Source organism: Emydura macquarii, unplaced genomic scaffold (genome assembly GCF_026122565.2).
Source record: "Emydura macquarii macquarii isolate MOO-44397 ecotype Brisbane River unplaced genomic scaffold, CSIRO-AGI_Emac_v2 contig_691, whole genome shotgun sequence".
In the NCBI taxonomy this organism is placed as follows: Eukaryota; Metazoa; Chordata; order Testudines; family Chelidae; genus Emydura; species Emydura macquarii.
Window position 1 is genome coordinate 5,362,127 of NW_027130828.1, and position 24,259 is coordinate 5,386,385.

The following is a 24,259-nucleotide window of genomic DNA, read 5'->3' on the forward strand; positions in this document are numbered from 1 at the left end:
TGCACCCTTACAATGGAATTCTAGAATATCTTCTCTGGCAAGCCTGCTTAAAGGTTTCAAATTGCTGTCTGCTCCCTATTTTAATTCAAAATATATTTGCTACCTCTTAGAAATGCTGGGTGGGTACAGATACGATGGAATAGGTTTTCGTTTGTATTTTCCCTGTAAATAAATTAATCGTGCCAAGAAGATACCACCACATAGTTATCCCAGGGAATTAAAGTCAGTGGTCCAGGATACAGTCAAGTCCTTGATGAGTACCAAAAGAACACAACTAGACAAAGGGAATACTAGCAGACTTTACCTTAAACCATCAGGGAACACCTGAGTTTCCACAGACATAGGGCATGTCTTCACTGCCCAGCAGTTCAGTGTACGGGGTTGTGAACATTAGTACACACCAAATTGCTGTGCTGTAATTTTCCTGTGTGCATGCTGGGGCTGCTTTTAGTTTGCACCTGCAGTGCACATATGAGGGAATTCCAGCGCAGCACTTTGATGTGCACTCTTATTCACACCTCCATTGTCCAAACTGGCCTTGTCCTTACAAAGCAACTGGGAACCTGGACTTCCAGTGGCATTCTATATATAGCATTCAATTGTTGCTATGATTTTCATGAAGGATCAAAATTTAAAAATCACACCATTCTGATTACTATCTTGACTCTTCTCCACTTCAACCTACTGTAGCAGCTACTACGCTCACAAACCTAGAGTTGGGACTCAGGCTTTCAGGCGGCATAAAACAATAGTTGCTACCTCTACATTTTCAGGAGATAAAAGCTGCTGAAATCAAATTCAAACTCAAGTGGAAAAAAGACAAGATAGTAATCAAAATGACAATTTTATTTCTGATATTTCATGACATACCAGGTCTAGAAACACTGTAAGAAAGCCAAAGCAAACGCAGTCAGGACCATCAAGCTTTTCAAAGCACTAGTCCTGGACCAGTTTTCAGAAAAATGTTCTTTAGTCCTTTCCTATTTTTTTCTTCCACCCTTCTATGGCCCATATTCTATCATAGTGAATCCAACTGGTGGATAGAGAGCTAACATAAAGTCATCTTGGAAGAGTGAAGAAAACAGACACACACTATAGGACATTATAAATGCTTGAAGAAATTGGTGTAAGCTTCTGTTACATATAACGTTGTCTTACACCTGAGAGGTCTTATCTAATGTTTCCTAAGGAATGCTAGTCTTTCTCCAAACTCTGTTCTGAAAAAGAGGACCAGTAAGTACTTCAAATTGTTTAAAATTTGACTTATACTCTATCAACCTCATGAGCTCTCTGTGCTGAAATGGAAGGAAAATGTCCTATAGGTGTCAATTATTGGTTCACAATACTACACCAAATGGGGCTACTTCTGCGTAACCAAGTCATAGTCACTGTGCAGGGCAATACAATTTCTTCTTCACATGGTCACAGTAAAATCTTTTTTAGATTAAACATTTTTTTAAATAAAGGACAATCACAACAAGAAAGCCTTCCTACCTCCTATGCACAACACTTCAGCTCAAACGGGGAAAAAAGCTAACTACATTAGATTTTGTTAAAAAAAAAAAAAAAAAAGAATTAAGATGCTGTTGCAAGTCATCAGAAAAAATATCATTTTTTTTTCTTCCTGAACCCCTTGTACGGAACTTTTAGGCATCTATCAAGACAATCTTACATTAAAACATGTTTTTAAGAAAGCCATAGTCCTAGTCGTAACATGTTCCTAAAAAGCTTAGGTATTATTTGACATAAAGACCTGTTACAGTTTTTGTGAATATCCCAATACGGCTCTGTTGAAGCTACACACGCACATTGGACGCTGGAGGTTTGCTTCTTCTAATGACTTGTTTGTTTAAATGCCCAACTGCTCTGGACCCCGTTAACTTTTTTCCTCAGGGGAAGTTATCTCTGCCTAGAATAAGATGCTACCCCCACAGCTCTTTTAGGATTCTGAAGTAATTAGATAATGTATTGAAATTGTCTTTTCCTTAGACAACATATGAAGCTCAGAGATAACTAAAACACCACTTATTTATTTTAAAAGAAAGGTCCTGGTCATAAATTGCTTTCTTAAAAGTAAGGTGTGTTGAAAAGCAGCTGGACTTCAGAAAAATAAAAGATTCAGTGACCCTCAAAGGGCCGTAAACAAAACTTTACAGAAAAGCTTTCACAACTATCCCCAGCCAAAACTCTCATCAAAAGAAAATAGCTGAAAAGTCCTGCCCTTGAAGGCCATGATGGGTCAAAAGAAACTTCCCTTTCTTCTGTAAATGAGGAGAGAGAAAGAAAATCACACCCTTCGATTTAAGGCTGCTAGGGGATTTCTAACATGGAAGAGGCACTTTTCAAAGGAACAATAGAACCAGCTTCAGAAGGAAAAACGAACAGAATTCTCTCTGCTGAAAACGTAATGGTGCAGGACCGAGATGCCTAATTCCCTTTTAAAATTTGGTCACCGAAATACATGGTTCTCTTTAGGCTCATCCTCACTGAATTAACTGTGTAAGAAGTGATCAAGTTCCTTTACTCCTAAATTCCTCAGGTAAATCCACAAGGGCATGGAGGGGTATTTATGGTTAACAGAAGCATGGACCCTTCTCCCACCCCAGTGTTTGTGAGGAAACATATTATCTATACAAGACTAAGGAAAAATATGCAACAGTTCACTACAACATTTGGTGGCTGAGTTATAACCTGAAGTGTCTGATCATTAATAACTCCACCAAAAAGGGAATACCAGTATCAAAAGTATCATGTTGGAGGGTGGAGTGGGATACAAAGGATGGTCAGAGATACAACTCTCCACAATAAGGAAATAAACAGCATTACACGTTTAAGGTTTGTTTTTGTTTCTCCAAAGAACATGAATTACACGTCATTGTCTTTTCAACGAAGAGGGTGCAAAGAATTCAGTCACAAACATGAAACTGTGCAAATGCCAGTCCCTGTCAGAAGAAGGAAAACAAGGTTATCTTCAGTAATCAACTGACAGTCATATTGAGAAACTTTTTTTTTTGCTGCATTTGTTTCTGTAGCTTCAAAGCATTAAAAAGGAGTAATGATTTATTTTTGAAATGATGGGAGTTGGAAGCAGTAACCAATGCTAATACACCCTATTTTTAGTGTAGCAGCAAGTGGCAATTGGTGAATAGGATTAATTCTGGTTTATTAAGATAGTGGAAACTAATTTTGCAAATATTAATAAGTAGCATAAAAGCAGTGCATGCAGTACAGATAGGCAACACACAGGACGGATATATTTGGTTTATGATTTTAAAAAATTAGCACAGAAAAGAATACATTAGATGTTCACCTATCCCATCGGAGGGAAAGAGGGGAAAAGATGAAGTTAATTAAATTAATGATGATTATCTAGCCTAACAAAGTGGGTACCAATCCTTTATTAAAGAAGCCCAAGATAACAGTGACTTGGAGCTTTCCCCCTGAAATTACAAAGCACTCCAGCAGCAGCCTCTGACACCCATGCATTAGATTTACGAAGGGATCTGTCATACTGCAAGGTGAGTCACTCACAGAGCCTCAATGAAACACTAGCGCTCGAGGTCACACACTCACAGTGGATTCTGCCTCAAAAAGTACAGTAATTTAATCAAGGCAAAGCATGCTATTTCCATTATTTTTAAATTATTTTCTTCTTCTTGTTCACCACAGATTTTAAGAGCCTATCAAATCAAGGACAAGCAAATCTGAAGAATAAAACATTTAATTTTTGCAGATTGCTGCAGGGAGAGGGTGAGGCACGGACATAAAAATAAAATTATTTTGCAAAATTTAATTTTAACAATCTAATAAAGGCTTCTCAAGTCCCAGGCTAACTTATAACTATAAGCATCTTCAGTGAGAACACTGTATACCATTATTATGCTTTCTGCAAAAGTGTCTTTCCTGCATTCCATTACAGACATTAATTCATATCCAAAACACATCAAAAAGACAAGTGTCATGCTGAATTTTATTACCCTCACTCCTTTTACACAACAGCATTTGCTAGCAGCATACATCTTGCATGACTCAGTTCTACCATCATGGCAATACGGAACAAAAAACCTTAAAATAAGTACATGTCTTAAAAGGTCAATTAAGAGAGCTTACAAAACATCAGACGCTGCTTCTTGCTTGAGCTCATTACCTAGTATGGTGGAGCTGCCTGTGTGTTTTTTTTCTTGTGCAAGTTAGTCTGTGAGTCAGCATTAACACACATGAGAACATCAGGAATACTGCCTAGTTCTGATGCAATGGAGGTTGTATTTAAAAAAAAAAAAAAAAAAAAAAAAAAAAAAAAAGCGCACTCCGTTTGGACAGGAGCCTGTAATTCAATTGCCTTTACTTTTCAATTACTGCATAGTCTACCGTTACCAAACTGCATAAAAGAAGGGAACTTTGCTTACATATGTGTCTCAAATTAACCACTCCTTACTTCTGGCTACAGTTTATTTTCTGTGCTAAAAGAAAGCAACTAGGCATAATATAATTAACCCTTCAAGGGCAGGAATCTCTTTGAAGCTATTAAGATTGCCTCTTTTTGTACCATATCCAGTGTAAGCAGACAACACTGCCAAAATGTTTTGGCCAGTGAAGGCATTTATACATTAAACTTTTAATACCCTCTATAAAGGGAAGCTACAATTGCCTATGAGCTTGATCATTAGTGGAAATATAAGCCTGCTGAAGGTTCAAGTAAGGGAAGTTCAATTCTACAGAAATTTAACTGCACATCCAGCATCCATGGTCATATGAGAGCTATTTCAAAGATAGTTCTTGCATCTGATTGTTCATCAAAGGCATTTAAGTAGAGAGCAAACATGATGAAACCTGTGCCAAATTTTAGGTGAAGTACTAAGCAGCTGATGAACATACAGTGCTTTCTGCCCACATTATGAAGGCTTTTTTATGGCACACCTTGTATACAAAATTACAGCAAGCTGGCAAACCACCATATGAAACTTATTAGAACAGTGCTAATTACAACACCTTTTTTTTATATATACACCCAAAGGTTTGCCTCCAAAGATGGTATTTTTAACTGAATGTGGGATGAAACATTGGTCTTACAGTACAGGAGTTCAGCTCTTTTGGATCCCTTTGTACTGATTTTTGGGAGTGGGGATACAACCAAAAACCTCATGCACCAAGTACTGCATTTAGCCAGATGATCTCAAAGAGCTTTAAAAAAAAACCTATGTACATTATTGGACCATACACATGATCTACACCCTACTGATAGGTGAAGAGAAGTTATGTCACTTGGCAATCACAGGAGTAACAGAACCCAAGAGTCCTGACAACATAGCCTCTGTTAAAGACTGATAGAGAAGTAAATACGTATGCACACCACACACAAAAGCTAGGAGAATTAAGATTAATATTCCCCTTTCCTGTGTCTAGTTACTGTAAGGATCACCACAGTGGGACTTGGAATCAGGTGAGCTATAAGACAGAAGTAAAAGTCGCAAGGAGGCAGGACTAGGGTGGGAGAGTCACCTATAACTTTCAAATTTCTGACTTTCCTGTTGATGTTACAAAACTGTACTTTGAGAATACAACACCTGCATGTTTTGAATGTGTCTTGGCCATTGTTAGCTACATTCTATTGACCCAACAGAACAGAATGGTTCCAGAATTTCAGTGCCCTAATTTTCAAGGCACATACCTGCAATGCATCCCAGAGGCAGCCTTGAAACAACAACAATTACAAATCCACAGGGTAACTACCCAGTGGCACAGGGAAATTCTAAGACTTTGGAGGCAGTCCAAGAGTCTGAGAACTTTTTGTGGTGCACCACAGATGCCGTGGGCACAAGCTGTGCCCCTATGAAGTGCCAGCGAACATTATAAAGGGGGACGGAGAAAGCCTACACAGACCACAACCACAGCGCGAGGCCTACAACTGACCAGATTTATTTAAAGCAAGATACATATTTTCCTGATGATTTTTAAAAAAAATTCAAATTAGAACATAAGAACAGCCATACTGGGTCATATCAATGGTCCATCTAGCCCAGTGTCCTGTCGTCCGACAGTGGCCAATGCCAGTGCTTCAGAGGGAATGAACAGAACAGGTCATCATCAAGGTTTATATACTTGATATTTTTTATCCCTAAGTAGCAGAGAAAAATCTGGAGATTGGCAGGAGAACAATAAGGAAATCTCCAAGCTTTCAATTTAACATTGTAGGTAGATTAGCTGCATACAGTGATTTGACCTCCTATTAAAAAAGCCATGTTTGATTTATAGATGATTGAACATGGTTTAATAATTCAATGGATCATAATGTTCTAAATAATGTTTTTATTGTTTTAAGAGCAGGTGCAAGTTAAAGCACTATGAATTCCTATTACATTTTTGTAGGAAAAATTAAGTAGCTATTAATTGAATCTCAATAACCAGAAAAACAACGTTATGGACCAATTTTACTTAAACACAAGAGTATCTTAAACAAGTATAATCCTAGTTTGTTTTTTTCCCCCAAAATATGTGCGATACTCAAATACAGATGAATTGATTTTTTTTTTAAATGTAAATTGCTCCAGGGCCATACCCTTGTGTGCCAAACTTCTTAACTACTACAGCACTGCTCGACAATGTTTCAAAAGAATTTAAGTGCTGTTTTGAATACTGCTGACAATCTTCCTCACCCAAATTTGTAATTTAAATACCTTAAGCTTGAAAAGCACTCTCCCTGTGGCATAATTACCTCCCCCTCCCATTCTTCATGAAAACTGAAGTTTTCCTGAGTATCTCAGTATTTTTCTAGCCCTTCGTTAAGGACCCAATCCTGCGAACTCCTGTGTGTGGCTGGAGCCTTTGCACCCACGTGGAGCCCCACTGATCTCAGTGATACACCAAATCACACAAGAGACTGTCCAAGCAAAAGAGCTTGCAGGATCAGGACCAAAACGTTTACACTTTCAATGTTCCTAAACTGGTTCTCCGAAGTGCATTTTCTGAGTTTGCAGTTAATAATTTTCATCTACATAACACCGTACGTCTGAGGATCTCAAAGCACTTAAATGTTAATGAAGCCTCACAGCATTCCTTCGGTGTCACTACGATGCCCATTTTCAAGACAAAAAGATGTTAACTGAGTTGTGCAAGGCCATTTAGCAAGTAAGTGGTTAAACCCCATGAGTCCTGGCTCCCAGTCTCTCGATAACCACTAGACAAAACTTTCTCTAAAATGACCGGGGTGTGTACACAAACTCAAAAGAATTCTATGCAGATGAGTCCAATTGGTTTTTTCCTGGACGGAGATTTTTTGTATGAAACAGTCCCATTTTTGCTGAAACGTGTTTAAGATTCCCTTCCAGTACTGCAAAGCCCCTTGAAAGGTCGGCAAGCACTTTTATATTCTCAGATCCATCTACAACACTGCAGTAGATGAAACGGACTGACCTATACAAGAACTGAAACAGTCTCTGTGAAATAAGCCATCTAAACTCTTTTGTAGCTGCAGCAGTGTTTGTCATGGGCACCTTTGAAAACAGCACCTACCTACTGCAGCTGATACAGGGCTTGATATGTTTTAAATAATGGTCGTGCTCTCCTGGGATGTAACCAACCATGGAATAAATAGCTGCAGAGCAGAGAATACAGTACACAAGATAAAATACGCCCATATTAAAATGTGTACAGAGCCCTGTGCCCATTACTGAACTCATTAAAGACAGCAATACTTTGTAACATACTCTAATCTTTAATATTCATAGCTTGGTTAATTTGCATATCATGCCATAAATAGTTGAAGCAGAGGTAAAACACAAAGCGCTCTACTTGCATTTCTAATTATGCCTAAAATCAAATGTAAATCACAACACATCCAAGACAGAGAAAATATTAAATTTGCTGTCTTGCAGTTAAAGTCTTTAAAAAAACCAAACCCAATTATCTATAAAAGGAAGAAGCAAAGAGGGTTATATGTACATGTATGAGGGACTGTATTGGCTTAAATTGCCAGTAAACATGTTCAAGCTATAACCTTGGGAGGAAGAGGAAAAAGGTGTTCAACCACATAGTTGGACTCAATTACCTAGTAGTTATTGTCAATTTTTCAGGCTGAAGGTTATCAAGGTGCCAAAACTTCCATTGTCATGCAACCTTTGCTATTGCCATTTATAACGCTTGCTGCTAACCTCCAGCTTGTTTGCAAGAGGGAGAATAAAGGAAGTTATGATATTCATATTTAAGGTATTACTGCATAACTCTTTTCTGTAAACAATACTGCTGTGTTCTTGCCAAATTTCATCAGTGTGCTTGGAGAAACAAAAGATGTTCCCCCTTTGTTTTTCAGACGTTTTCTCTGGTGATCCCATAATGTTCCACCTCAATATTGACCAAACCAGGAGAAAGACCCAATGACTTGTACCTTCTGCCAAGAATAGGAGAATTGAAAAGCAGAGAATGTTGCTGCCATTTGTTAGCTACTTGCATCTCCTCCCATCACCTAACGTGGCCGTATCTGTTTACTGCACTGGCAGTGCTATCTGGAAAGTAAAACTGATTAAGTTTAATTACAGAAGAGCCATAAATCTCTCTGCTCAGTTCCAAAAGGTATATGTGCCAACCATCAAACCTCTTCCTCATCTCCAACAGCTAACTCACATGCTCACCTGCTGGCCTAAGGTGAGAAGATGATAACTTAGATGTATGTAGCTTGCTGATGAGAGAAAATTTAGGGAGGCACAGTAAATTGACAGTAGCAACTCATGCTTTTAGCAAGCCTCTTGTTTGGCATCCAATGAGCAGGGCCCAAAGGGCAAGAAACATACAGCCAAGAACCAGTTGCAACACTGAAACGTGAACACAAGGTTTTCAGGCTTTGAGTCCACACGTTAACACTGGAGGTCGGGGGAGAAGGAGAACAGTGGCATCTGTGCATGCCACAACGTTAGATTTTTCTTCAAATTTTCACCTCTATCATCTTCCAAGACAGATCTAAACTGGTGCAGAGTAGCTCTCGACGTACATATGATGGTTCTTAACTGCCGGAACATTCCTACTCAATGGTGTTAAGGATTTCCTTCATCTACCATCAGCCAACACTACGGCAAGCAGTTCACCATGCTAACTATTAAAAAAAAATGGAGCCGGCTATCACTACTACAGTAAGCTGCAGTTGCTAATTTAACCTTGGGCTAAGAAGAAACAACAGAGGCCTTTTTCTTCAGGGCAGCTGAGAACAGTATCTGAAGTGAGGGAGGTAAATTTGAAGAACCAGCTGGAATTTGGGATTCAGTGACAGCTTTAGAGATTTGAAGGTTGCCAGTTTGGCACTGCAGGATTGTGTGGAAAGAAATCACCTGACTGAAAAGTTAGTCTCAGAAATGGAAGAATTTTCTATCTCCAAGATCTTTGAAGCTACTAAGCCATGTTCACTGAAACCAAAAGAGACAGAAGATTCAGGGAAAAACAAGGTATCTGAGATCGCTAGATTCTATGGTTCTCAGCCCTGTGAGTGAGAGAAGAAAAACACTGCTTCTAAGTTACTGAGGCTGTGGCTACACTGACGGCGGCAAAGTCGCCGCCATCAGATCGATTTCTCTGGATCGACTGAGCGGAAAGTGAAGACCTGCTCAGTCGATCCAGAAATCGACGTACTAAGACCACCTTCTCAAGTGGCGTAGCGCTGCGTCGACGGGAATGCGGTTCCCGTTGGCGCAGTGCAGTGAAGACAGCACACAGAAGAGAAGCAGAGAAGTCGACGGGAGTTATGCAAGTTTTTTGTGCAGCTTGCGTAACTCCCGTTGACTGCCACTGAATCTCGGATATAAGTGTAGACAAGGTCTGAGACTCTGCAGATACAGCATGCTCCATTTTTCCTCTCTATTTTTCCTGCATTTCACACAGAAAAATTCCAATTTTTTCTCTGGTCACTGAGCAGGAGGAATGTGCTCCTGTGATTCAATCCATAGCTAGGAAGAGAGACTGGGAATTCAAGGGTGAGATGATGGGATCTGGTGCTCCAGCCTCTAACTGATATGGGATCAGGTCCATCCAGTATTCTTATACAGAGTTATGGAGTGCAGAGCTCCAGTTAACACAAATGGATGCTGCAGGTGCCAACCAGCGGTAAGAGACATGGCAGAGTCTTTCAAGACCAAATTAAATACAAGTAGCCAACTGGGTAAGAATGCTATCTAATGGAAAGGTTTTGAGTGATTGAAAAAGGAATATTTTTTGAGGCATAAAATTTTCTTCTGCAGAAAAAGCAATAGAGCAAACTGATGTCTCTTTTCTGGAGAGCCTTGGCAGTTAATAGTGCGGCTAAGTGGCCAACTGGACTGGATTAGACTCCAGGTGTTACGATGGTGTGGAGTTCAATTCTCAAATCAATGCCAAATCTACTGTTTTTAATGGATGATCATTTGACTAAAGCAAGGATTGCGAGTCAGGAGATCCAGGTTTTATTCCTGACTCTGCTGCTATGTGACTAAGGTAGAGAGGTGTGGTGATTGGCCTATCTGTAAAATAAAGTTAACAATACTTTCCTACCTCACAGGCATGCTGTGAGGCTTACTATCTGTAAAGCAAACCAAGTTCTTTGGGTAGAAAGTATTTTTACTATATTACTGTCAACAGCATAAATAATCTCTCTTTAACAAGCTTACTCTTTTAATGGGCACAAGTGGGTCTTGATTTTATGGAAGGCCAAGACCATCACTAACAAAAGCATGTATTTTTGCATAAGGGTGACCTCGTGGAAACAGATATCTATGCTTTTTACACACACCCTTCTCCATGTAAAGCACCAGAAGCAGATTTCTTTGGCAACTGTGACCCATAAAACTTAAAGACATAACCCTATCTCCACAGCCCTGACCCCACAGTGATATTTTTATCTTTACTACTATGCACGGGCATCTAACGCTTCTCTGACTGAGGCACTCTAATAGCATATTTCTGCTCTGAAGAAGCTAAAAACCTTCTTCCTCGATGTCCATAAAAAATAAGGAGCAATAGGAGAGGAAAGCATCCAGGTGCTCAAAGTAAAATATGTTTTTACAAAGCTACGTTCAAAGCTCCAGTTAAAAATCAAATCAACCTAATCTCAGTAACTAGGACAAAAAAAAAAAAAAAAAAGCTTCCCTCAGGACAAATATTAGGAAACAGCAGAACGCGTGAGCTACATGACAGATTAAGATGAAGGAAAGATGGTTTACTGTTATCTACATTCTTTATAACTTTTTCACTTTTCTTAATTTTACCACTGGGACTCCATTCACTGGTGCACTATGCCATAATTTTCGGCTTTTGGGCGGCTGTCCTCGGGTAAGAAAGCATTTTGCAATCGTCTGAACTCAACTGACTGATTCTAAGGAAAGAATAAGCTAAATATCACCAAAGGGAGAAAGGCAATCACATTTTCAAGTCAGACTACTACTGAATCTATGCATCACCATCTTAGGTTTCCCTGTCTTAGGGCTTGTCTGCACAAACGTTTAGTTTTCAGCAAGCTGGAGTGTAAAACTACTCTGCATTAGCCTGTCAAACGCTATCTGTCCATGTGGATCCTGCTGATGCACAACAGTAGTCTGTCAATGTGCTACCCTGCTTTGAAATGGGAGCAGAAAAAAGCACACCACAGTTAGTGCGTGTGAGCAGGCTCCACACAGACAGTGCACAGCAGGCTGGATTGGTTTGCCATGGACTAAATATTTGGTAGACAAAACCTTAGAAAAAAAAGATAGACGAGACTGCTGAGAATGAAAAGATGAAAACACTCTACATTTTTCTTCTCTTTTCTCAATTTTATGTTGTTTCCAGGGCAATGAAACCTCACCAATTGTTGGGGTACTACACTTTTATCCCAGTGAGTCCCCCAAAGTTCTGGTATTATGATTATTACTAATAACTTCCGCCTGCCTCCTTTTGGGACTTCTGTTTCCATTTCAACTAAAGCAAAAATGATATAGTTTTTTTCAAAAAGAGGCAGAACATCTTTTTTTGTAGTTTCTACTTTCAAAGGACTTGCAGAGGAGAAATCACAAGTAACTCCAAAATGTGAGCATTTACCCCTTTTTCACAGTTAATACAATCTGCATCTAGAGAGAAGTGAAAGCAAGCTGCTCAGAGTGTAGAAAGCTTTTTTGCTGTTCATATGTACCCTGGCATTTTGCCCAGACCTATTTTTAAGCCCATTTACTAGAAATCCCACAAATTAAAGGAAATACGGATAATGTTGTAAGAATCCTTTGGGCCAAATAAAAGCTACACATAATTTTCCTTGTGCATCAGAGTAAGATCCTTAACCACAAAAACCAGATTTCCCCAAAGCTCTTTTGCAACAGTGAGAGAATCTTGTTTTGTAAAAAGTTGCTTTGATTCACTAGAGGATTACAAGGAATGATGGCAGACACCACTTCTTAGCTGTATATGCCTTTAAGCTAAAACTGTAAAAGGTAATTACTTGTTATGAAACAGAAAGGTGTTAAGAGAACACAAAAACTAAACATCTATAACTCATGAACGGTTATTATTAAAGACAGCGAGACATGCAATACGTGCTCATACAGAGACGCTTAAAAATAGTTATTGCAGTATTTTCCTCCACACCGGAGACAGTCACATATTTTTATTTTCTACTTTCTTTCAAAATGTAAGTTAACGTTGTTCATCGAAGTCCAACAAGCACTAGTTAAAGCCTGCAACAGCATAGCAAAATTCCGTACCAGCTTCCTTCATACTGCTCATCACAGTCCTGTCTAACATTCCTTGCTATTCCCGTGCTGAGAAAACAAACAAATTATACCAAATATTCTCCTGTTTTGACTTTCTGCCTAAATGGCAAATAACGAGACCACTAAATTCATTTCACTTGTACATAAAGCCAGGATTTTAAGTCAGGCGCCTCTCTGATGGAACCTTTTGCATCAACCAGTTCACTAGGCTGAAGACAGGGTTGTATCAATGACCTCTTTTGTTTTTTTCTCTGTAGCTACCATAATACCTGCCACCTCCTTCCAGGTCTAAGTCACAGGGTTGGTGCTTAATTCACTGCTACTCCTTGCCTTGAAGTTAGCTGCATGCACTAATCTACAAGCAGTAGTTAAAGTACAAATATCAAAGGAGAACTGTGGACAATGGTGGCTATTATGACAAGTCTAGATGTCATTCGGTGATGTGTCATTGCATCATCTTGTTGTGACTGGATGCAGTAAAAAGAACATGGAGAAAAAACGGGATCTGAAGAACTTATCTGAAAGAGAGGCCTGTTCCTGATGCTCTTCATCCCAATTTCTACAAAATGCCATCATTTTGATTTATGCAGCATTGTTGTAACCGTGTTGGTTCCAAGATATTAGAGAGACAAGGCAGGTGAGGTAATACCAACTTCTGTTGGTGAGAGACAAGCTTTCGAGTTTACACAGAGCTCTCTTTCAGGTCTTTATTTAAGAGATAAAATTTTATTAGGTACTAAAATAAGTCTGATACTGTATCAAGAAAAATAATTCTACTAGTCCTATTAAAAAAAACCACCCTTTGAATTTCTAGCACACGACAGTCCAGTGATAAGTAACGAACGCCAGTCTAAATCCCATTATACTCCACTTTAAGCAAGAAACGGCCAGGGTTGGCACATGTATAATGAACGAGTTCTACTGAACCCTGTGACTCTAGTAGGAGATAAACATACACAAGGAGGCACAGAAGTATTTGGAGCAGTTGCAAGCCAGCTTAATTTGATCTATACAGAGCCCCATACATGTGCATGTTACTTGACAAACATGGTATCTGTCTCACAAGATTTTCAATCTAATTTATAGGCCAAACCCTTTTTGCTTTATTCATGTGAGTAGTCTCACTGGGTATGTCTACTCTGCAACATAAACCCAGAGTTAGTGGGATTTGGGTCAGCTGACCCACGTTAGGGAACCCTGGGTTTGAGCATCTACATTTTAACCCTATGTTAAGACTTTTCTTACCCATGTTCGAATCTAGGGCTCTGGTGTCCATCTTGCAGCGTGCAGAGCTGAGTCAAAGTAACCATATCCCAGAGTCCGTTCTCTTCCTGAAATATGGCCTCTCTAGCCCTAGGACCATGGTGCAATGTGGGAAAAACTTTCCTGCCAACCCTGCACGTTATCAGAAAGCAGCTTGCTTTGCAAAAAGCTTGCTTGATTTGCTCTCCATTGCAAACCGAGGAGGGTCTCTGTTTATCGTGTGCTTGTAGATTGGTGATCAGAAGAGGAGGCGTTAATGCTGACCTGAGCTGCTGCCCTTTGCAGAGAGGGGTGTGGCTCCATTTTCAACAGAGTGGATTGCAGATCGTTGGGAGAGAGAGGACTAAGGAAGCTGTCTCATGGAATTGTGGAATACTTACGGCTGACTCCCGGGACCTGACTCAAGCGAGGCTGCGTCTATGCTGTAAAGCAAGAGAGCTTGGAGCCTGGGTCCTGGCTTAATTCAAGCTCAGACCCACCTCTTCAGGGTCCTGGGACGCTGGGTCCGAGCCCTGGGTTAGCGCAATTCCAGTGTAGATGCAAAGTGAGTTAGGCTTGAGCTTACGTTGCAGTTTAGACATACACACCAACTAGATGAGTAAGTGACCAGGATTCTGCTCTAATTTAAGACATATCTTGACAGTTAGCACTACAGATGTGAAAGGGAGGAGGGTAATAGTAGTAAGGTCCCATGGTTGCTTCAGTTTGTAATGTACATGCGCCAGGCACGCGAGTTCTGATCCTGCTTCAAACAGAGTAAACATACATCGTAATAAGTCCAAACTTACCACCTGCTCGGTTTGGCTTTGCTGGTAGATAACCAAACAACAAAACAAACCACAAGCGAAGGCGTTTCCTGATGCTTGGCTGCTCCTAGGGATTTCCTCCAGGACCTCCTCTGTCCCAGTCCCTCATTCTCTCTGTTTAAGGGGGAGTCCCCAACGACTCTTAGAATCTGACTGGATTTTACAAAATAAGATACCGGTAAATCAACTTGAATTCTAGTCCTGCTCAATAGGAGTCATGCATCCCATGATACAGAATAGCAGGGTGGAAGTTCCAAGGACATTCTTTTCAAAACTTTAACCCCGTCCACATCAGAGAATCTTTACTACGGAATTATCCCTTCTTACCATTTCTCATAAAATAAAGATGGCTGCAACTTCCTAATGAGTAAATTATATAAACATTTGCACCAGGGACTTAAAATATATTTCTAAACACAATGGACATAGGAACTTTGAATATTTAAAACTATCAAATCAACTGAGCAATATCTAAAGTTAATATGCTTTGGTAAATGTTAAGGAGAGATTAGTAACCAGCTACATGTTTCTATAAAATGCATAAGACAACATGTCAGCAAAAGCTACAATTGTGGTTCACTTCTCTGGGCTGGGGGGGATAAGGAAAAGGGGCTGCTTTTCAAATTATTATGATGCAAAATGAAGCAATCATCATTAAACCTGGATCCCTCTTCACTGTGGTTCAACCCCAACCGTCACTTAATATGTCTCCCTTACATACATTTAAACTTCCCTTTAAAAAAGTAAAATAACCATGCAGGGGATTAAACAGTTTTTCTGCTCTACAAAATGCACCGATCCAAACAGTGAAACACAACTTTGGGATCCTCTCCAAGATTTATATGTTTTACGTGAAAAGCAAATGTTTTTTCCTGCGTGGGAAAATATTTAAACACTAAATTTATGAAGCCAAGTCCATTTATTCCTATTTTATGTTGGTTCTCAGATGGAATCTAAATAGCAGTGTAAACGGTGGAGTAAGGATTCAGTGCTGGTCAGTGACACAGCCCACCAAATGTTAGCTAGGCCGACATGTGTCTCAAGTGAACAAACAAGCCATTTTGTTTTAGCCTGCTGATCTTCCAGCCACTATCCCATTTATTGCGGATACAAATTATCCAAGCAGAAAACACAAGACAGCGTTAGCCCTCTCTTTCCTGCCCTCTCTCAAACATACATTTTTATGTCCTCACTCCGATAGGGCGACCAGTCTCAAAAGTAAGAGGTATGGGGGGTTCTCTCAGAATCAAGTGTTTTCTCTGAACTGTGTGTTGGACAAATGGGATTACTAAAAACAAAACCCAAAAGCCAAACATCAGCTGTTTGAACCCATTTTTCTCCCCATAACTGTCTTACATTTGATAGAACAATGAAACCAACATCTCATCTTAAAGCCAGAGAGTATAAAGGTATTCAGTAAACTGTCAAAGATCCTTCATTCATCATCCACTTGACTGCATTTAGTAGCCAATACTCAAATTATTGCATTTCAGCACAGTAAAACTTGCCATCCCCATATTATTAACAACAAAAGCCCTTCTTTCCTATTTGCTAGAATGTATGTCTTGCTTACTGAATTGCTGGCACATGACAAATCCTATTTTCCAACTGGATCAGACCATAGTAGTCCAAGCCCAGTAATCCTAAACCCAACAGCAATAAAAAATTGAGACTTCCGAAGAAGGCGAAAAAGCACTCCTAATGGCTATGGCTAGTTGTTAGCGGGCAGGATGCTGGCAGTAGGGATAGTTACTTTTGAAATCTGAGAGATCAGAGTACGCTACAAAGCGTGCAATGCTACTATCCTATTAGATAGAAGAAAGAATAACTATACAAATATTATTGGTTGTAAAATTATCCTATCCCTTTCTCAATCCAACCCCTGACTCTGACTATCTGCACCAGAGAGTTCCACAGATACACAATCTGTGCCTGAAAACACTGTTTCCTTTCATTTGATTTATATTTGGCTGGGCTTGGATGCTGCCGCCGAACAGCTGATCAGCCGAGCAGCTCGGGCCAGGGAACAGCTGACTGGCAGCCAGCCTGCTGGAGCAGTGGTCTGGAGCAGCTGCAAGCTCCCCACAGGTCTGTTTTCCTCCCTCCCCCAGGGTATTTTTAGTAAAATGTCAGGGACAGGTCGCAGCTTCCGTGATGTTTTGTTTATTGCCTACAACCTGTCCCTGACTTTTACAAAGAATACCGGTGACAGAATCTTAACCTTAACCATGCCACGGCTGACCCATCAGAATCATACCTGAAGCTGCTACGCAGATGCTGCTTCTCACTCTTTAGTACACAATGGTCCTCAGCCCCAACTTCGATACAATTAGAACCAGTTCAGGCAGATTCTGAATATTCACCTCACAGGAAAAACCTGAGCTCAGGACACATGGCCTAAATTATTCTGTATCCCAAATAAGAGCACAACTTCTGGGACAGGGTTGAGATCACATCCATTTTCACAGATCAGTGCTAAAATCTTAACTTCTCCTGTGACATGACCAGGGCTTTGCCTTATGAAGATGTTCTCATTTCCTCTTAACTGTCAGCCAAGAGGATATATATTCCTACTAGTATGCAATTACGGAGGCACAGTAAAGTGATTTGCATAAGGTCACATAGTCTAATCTAGTGGTTCTAGCAGAGACAATCAGGACCCCTGTGCCTCAATTTACTCAGTTCTAAAACAGTGATCTGCCTAACAGGGCTGCTTGGATTTAATTTAATAATTAAAGGTGATAACACATTTTGAGATCCTTAAATCAAGACGTGCAAAGAATTTGAATGTGGGTCAATGAACGAAGGGTAAAGTAAAGGCTGGATGCCTGGAGCCTTTTTACCACAAAAGAAGCCATTATCACTGCAAAAAAAAAAAAAAACAGAAGTAGGAGTGATTTGTCTCTTTGTATTTATTTATTTTTAAAATCTTCCTGGCCAGTTAGAAAGACCCATCGCAATTGTGAAATCCAGGAAAGTTTGCTACAACACTCTGTAATACTTACAAGGCAATTAGCCAAAAACCCACACAGAAATAAGTTTTTGCCGCACAATTCTTATCCCTTATCATTAACCCACTTCTTAAGAAACAATGTCTGCTGAAATAGGTTCCAGAGCTGAGGAGTGTCAGCTTTGCAGAAGGAATGGAAAAAAGAAACAGCAGCATTTCTAAGGTATGGTGAGAACGATCCTCAGCTGGTGTCTCTCACAATAGCTCCTTTCAGCATAGCTCCATTAATTTACACCAGCTAAGGATATGCCTGTAATGTAGGTCAGCTCCTCACAATCTTCTCCAGTCATGATAAGAGACTAATGATTTTTCCCTGGTCCCCTCTGCATTTTTACACTCTCAGCCATGGACTTTGAATTACCTTGCTGGTGCAGGCGACCTTTTCAACCCTCCGTCCTCCAACATCTTTCTTATAGGCTTCTTCATGGAAACTCTGCTTTAGATGACTCAGCTTCCCCCACTGAAATTGGCTCTTACTGGACTTGATTCTGTGCAGAACTCTGTAGCTTTCTAAATAAGTAATAGCAAAAGCAAGAAGACAACTAGTGTCTTCTGGGTAATTTTAGGAAGAATAAAGGAACTATTTGGTTCCATATTTAGTTATAAAACTGTAAAAATAGTTTTAATGTTATAAACTTACATCCCCTTATGTTTCATTTACACAGCACCTTTCTTCTGAGGATGTCAAAGTTGTTTAAAAACAATAATTAAGCCTTACAAACCGTCTGGGAAGAAGGATAAAATTGAGGCAGACAGTGATTAAGTAAATTATCCAAGGTCACACTCTTAATCAGAATCAAGATTGAAACCCAGGTGGCCCTGACTCTCAGTCCCTTGTTCTGAGTTAAAATAATAATAATAAATAATAATAATCAACGTTTTTAATAGTATTTCTATTAAATCACTCTCCCACCTTCACACATCACCATTTGGGAATGATAATAAGGCTACCAATAATGCTACAAGTGTCCAAAGAATTTCAAAGGAAGAAAACTGACTGCTAAGTCGAAAGGGAGTCAGGTGTTTGCATGGTTTTAATTGAGAAATGAAATCCAACTTTAAATATAGTAAATCAGAGTCTATTCTGAATCACCTCTTGAATTTTTTAATGCTACTCCTGGGAGCACTGAAGGTAAATATGTTAATTTGACTTCAGTCATGGTTTAGGGAAAAAAGCACACTGTATTAGTTTAGGGTACGAAGTCTTAAAACTATTCATGCATTTCTGCATATTTTATACTCAGCAAATAAAGTTCCAAGGTTCTATAAGGAGGCTGTGAAATTATTCTGAGCAAGCAATAATGAGGTGTGTATTATATAAGCCTCATACTAATGGTAATTTATTATTAAAATTTAGAAGTTATAGCAGCTACATTTCAAAAATAGTCTTACAGCAATTTTTCTTCTTTAAAAAGGGAAGGGAACGTTTGGAGGACTGAAGTCTGAGATACCATAGCTTTTATACATTCTACAGACAGTAACCATTTACTAGAGATATATAACACATCCTTCTGGAAAACCTTGTTCTTTGACAATTTTTTAATTAACTCTTCCCAAGTACAACACCGTTTCTATGATAGCTTCAATGAGGAGTCATGTCCACCTGTTTTTTACATTGTACCAGGACAGATTAATTGCCATGGTTTCAAATGGAGTTCATAACCACAATACAGTTCAGACTGATATTTCAAGGAAACCTATTTCCCAACATGGATAAGGAAGCAGAACAATCAAGAATGCTAAAAATGTGTACTTCTCTCATTGTTTTAAGAGCTATCTGACCCTTGAATTTTTCAGTGAAGATACTCACTTTTTTGATACCCCACCTAAGTTCAAAGGAGGACAGAAATCAGAGAAGGAAGTGACCTAGCATATTTTTGTCCCTCCTGTCCAATGCAGGATTGCTCTCTACAGCATGGTCTTTAGTGCTTTTTCCAGTTCAGTTTAGAGATTAACAAGGTATATTAGTACTGGGTGCCTGACACCATCACCGCCAACTTTCAAAATAAGACATTACATAAAAACTCTAACTTGAGTGATGGTGCTTCCATTGCTACCCTCGGGAGACTATTCCATAGTCTAATAGACCTCATTATTTGGAAATTCTTCTTATTGTCTAGCCTATGGTTTTGATTTTGTTAAATGTTATCATATTATCCCCTCCTTTATCTACCTTGGACCACCCCAAGGAATTTCTTCCCCTACTTAGTGTTAGAAGGTTTCCAATAATAATAGATTGTTATATTACTCCCACAATGCGACACTAAGTTATACATATGCAGTTATTTAATTTTTCCCTGTAAACCAGTGTCTCCTGACCCACAATCCTTTTTGTTATTCTTCTCTGCAGTACTTCCCATTTCAAGAGGCTTCTTTTTTTTATATTGATTTGCCCATCATTGCTTACAGTATGGAGTCAGAAACACCTACCATTCTCTCTCAAGTGTCTCTAGTGTACAAAGATGTATGTTACTATTTACTGGGGAAACAGCCTTCAGGTGTCAACAAAGAACTATAGAAGAGGGGTTCATTTCAGAGGCTGTGGGAGGAGTAGTACCACATTTCTATGTCAGATATATAAAATAGCATTCAAGTACATTAGTTGAAAGATACGGAAATCTCACACTGATCATTTTTATAAGAGTTAGTACAATGATCTGGGGAATCTGTCTATGACTATTAGAAAACATAATCCCAACTGTACATACAAAATGATGGGGACTAAATTAGCTGTTACCACTCAAAAAAGATCTTGGAGTCATAGGGTCTGAAACAAATTCCATATGAGGATAGTTAAAAAGACTGGGATTGTTCAATTTAGAAAAGAGACTACTAAGGGGGGTATGATAGAGGTCTATAAAATCATGAATGGGGTGGAGAAAGTGACTAGGGAAGTGTTATTTACCTCTTCACATAACACAAGAACCAGGGGTTACCCAATGAAATGAGTAGGCAGCAGGTTTAAAACAAACATAAGGAAGTACATCTTCACACAATGCACAGTTAACCTGTGGAAGTCATTACCAGGGGATGTTGTGAAGGCCAAAAGTATAACTGGGCTAAAAAAAGAAGTAGATAAGTTCATGGAGGGTAGGTCCATCAATGGTTATTAGCCAGAAGCTGGGACTGGACAAAGGAGGATGGATCACTTGATAATTGCCCTGTTCTGTTCATTCCCTCTGAAGCACCTGGCTCTGACCACTGGCGGAAGACGGCTAGAAGGACAATTGATCTGACCCAGTATGGCCAGTTTTATGTCCAACTTATTTGCAGTGTTGTTGTAGCCATGTTGGTCCCAGGCCATAAAAGAGACAAGGTACCTGAGGTAATATTTTTTATCGGAACAACTTCTATTGGTGGTAGGTATGCTCTGCTTTCTTCCCCAAACCTGAAGAAGAACTCTGTGTAGCTCAAAGATTTTTACCTTCCAGCAACAGAAGTTGGTCTAATAAAAGATATTACCTCAGGTACCTTGTCTCGCTCTATGTACAACTTATGAACTCTGGTTGATGTAATTGCTGTATCCTGGAATGCCTCTGTGTATGTGAAGTCAGCCATGTGCTGTCAAAGTTGTGTCACGCATTCCCCAGACCAGGGACAATAGAGAGTCATCAAGGTTAATGACTAAATTCTGACCATTGAACAATGGGTATGCTAAGAAGGGTTGCCTGTGGTGGGAAACCAGTTCAATCAAGTTTGTGTGCAGGGCTGGGATGTGAAGAATGAAAAACCCCTAAACAGGAGGAAAAGGACCCAAGATATTGATGCTAGCATAGCCAGTTTGCAAGTCAGAAGCTTTTAAAAGATTCAGATTTGAATACATCTATTTTTCTCCCATGGTCAAATCTTCTTGCAAACACAGAGAAAGTTCTGGATTGACTGGGTGCTAGTCCTAGAAATGACCATGTGGGAAGATATCATGGGACCTTTCCTGGCAAACAGTACAAATTGTAAATGAACCCTCTAGTACAATGGAGTCCAGGCTCCCTCATTGGAGTCCTTAGGCGCCACTGCAATAGAAACAAACAAACACGGGCATATTGTTTGGCTTATTTTTCCTTTTCATTAATCTTTTGTTACAAATCAAAAGATGCCTCTGGAGGGTACACTATAAATCCATATCTTACAAACATGTAAAAAATGTAGTTACATCAGTGATTATCAGGAATTGCTTAAAAGCAACTGTAGAAATGCTACGAGGCCATATATTTAACCTACTAAAACCTCCATCATGCAGTTCTCACACACACAAAACACTGATTGAGCACATTATGGAATAACTACTCTATGTTTCTTTAAGGAAAAAAGAACATTCAACCAACTCATATGCAATGCAAATCTATTTAAAACAATGCAATGCCTGTATGTAGTGGAATTATTTTGAAATTTTGTTTAAAAAATAGATGCTAAAGTTCAACCCAGAACAGGAGATATATGGGTAAATTAATTCACTGAAATACAAGAATTTCAGGAAAAACACCTTTAGGTTAAAGTCTATTTGATTGCGGAATAATCTCCAACAGTGATGAAAGGTCTACAGCATTTAACAGACAGGTCAGAGCAGTGGAAAATGTACTAAAGGGCAGGTGGACATACTAGGTCATTTAGAGTATCTCTCATCCCTGCTTTTAACTTCATGATTTATAACAGAGATGTTAATGCCCCTTAGCTTCTTACTGGTTTCCAAGAACCATTATAATATTTACAGAAATAGACCAATATAGAGAAAAACTAGTTACAGAACATTTTATATCAATTGTATTACACAAGGAACTATTAAACAAAAACATTGGTGAGGAGTTCTAAAGTTGGGTCTGTAAAATATTACATGTCTTTGTATAACCAGAGTCAGAACTGTTCAAACTGGGCAATGTATCTCAACTTCCCAGAACAATTCTGATGGAGTCTGATGGAAGGCGGACCAAAAGGAAGCAGGACTGGCTCGTTAGGCCAGCCACTCAGCACGGCACTCTGACCTTTTTGTAAGTGCACCAAGTGCACCCACTCAGAAGGAAATTCAACTTCTGAGAATTTCTGCATCTCAGCTGCGAGGAATGTTCTTTTCTACTCCGCTTTATCATCTTCAGGCCTGATAAATCTGGTCATTAAGCGTCCCGTAAAGGTGGAAGGGAACAGTAGAATAAGCTGCTGAATCAAAAGCAGAAGGCTGCCCTTGACAGGTGGGAGAACACCGCTACTAAAAACCACCATGAAAATGGCAATTAAGTTACCTTTCAAAAGGGTTTTTTCACACCTCAATTCACTTGGATCTCAATTCAGTTCAACCTCATCACCACACCCTCTGGTGCATGGAAAGACACTGCTTTTCAGAAAGAAGGGCCAGCATGCCAACAACTAACCTGGAGCATCATTCACTCCAGGAGAGGATCGCCATACAGCAAAACATCACATGCTACTGAACACTGAATTCTTTCCAGAGCTCCAGCCAGTAGACTCCCATTTTCTAATACCAAATGTAGTTTACCTTTGACGGGGAATATGTTTTTATACAATATCACTGCACTTGACATTACAGGCTCCAGCCTGCCAATGAAAATGGAATTAGACCAGCACCATCACTACCAGTACTGTTCATTTCATTGGATAAATCTATGCAATCCTATCTACTGTAGAAACCCATTATACTTCAGGCTATTCTATATTTCACACAGCTTAAAAGCATTTGCTATCTTTCTCATTTCTAGAGGGAGATGAAACAGACATATTTGTATTAGAGTTTGAAATGCAGAAAACTACTATTCTAATTCTCATGCCATTCCCTTGATATTTTTTCCCAGAAGGAAAAACAGAAGATGCTTTCCATAAGCAGAGGATTTCAGCAGCTAATTTTACCATCACTTATGGTCGACTTTACGACTAAGATTTCATGCTGACTATATTAATCCTGTCAAATTTCAGAGAGAGGAAGAGAGAGAGAAATGATTCTGTATATTTTATGGCTGCAATAACTTCTAAGCCATTAGACATGCATGCTGACATGAAAGTAATCAAATTGATTTTTCCCCCTATTACAATGAAGAACTTTGTATGAGCAAATAGTCTTTCTGGCACAGGACTGAAAACCCCAAGAACCTTGCACTCACTCAGGAAATTAAGAAATCACCACAAGACATAGCTCAGAAATTTGGGCATTCCGCTTACTCACATGTTATTTTCACTAACGCAGAGAGGAACGTATTAGTCAACCAACTGATCAACAAAAGATAATGCAAGGAATAATCTGAGGTTTCCAAAGAAATGCAGACATTACAGAGGATGCAATTAAATGTTTTTCCAGTATCAAGGATTCCATTATTCCTCTTATCTATAAAGACACACCGATCCTCTGGTATAATATAGCAACTCATTCTCTGCATTGCAAAATAAAAATACTTTACTATCTGAATGGGAATCAGATCAAGTGGAGAAGAGAATAAAGTTTATGACAATTCATTCCAGCTAGGAGCTCTCCTCAAGAGCCTATGTTG

The 24,259-nt window shown here is 39.3% G+C and overlaps 1 protein-coding gene across 3 annotated transcripts in view; it reads right to left on the reverse strand.

The window, feature by feature from the left end:
• Nucleotides 1–24,259, reverse strand: part of NACC2 (NACC family member 2) — a 75,352-nt gene that overhangs the window by 29,545 nt on the left and 21,548 nt on the right. The window contains exon 1 of one of the 3 annotated variants that reach the window (XM_067541810.1): nucleotides 18,133–19,052. The exons of the other annotated variants lie outside the window; for them this stretch is intronic. The gene's annotated coding sequence lies outside the window, so the exon portion shown is untranslated. Of the gene's footprint in view, nucleotides 1–18,132; nucleotides 19,053–24,259 lie in introns of those variants that run through there. 3 annotated transcript variants of the gene reach the window in all.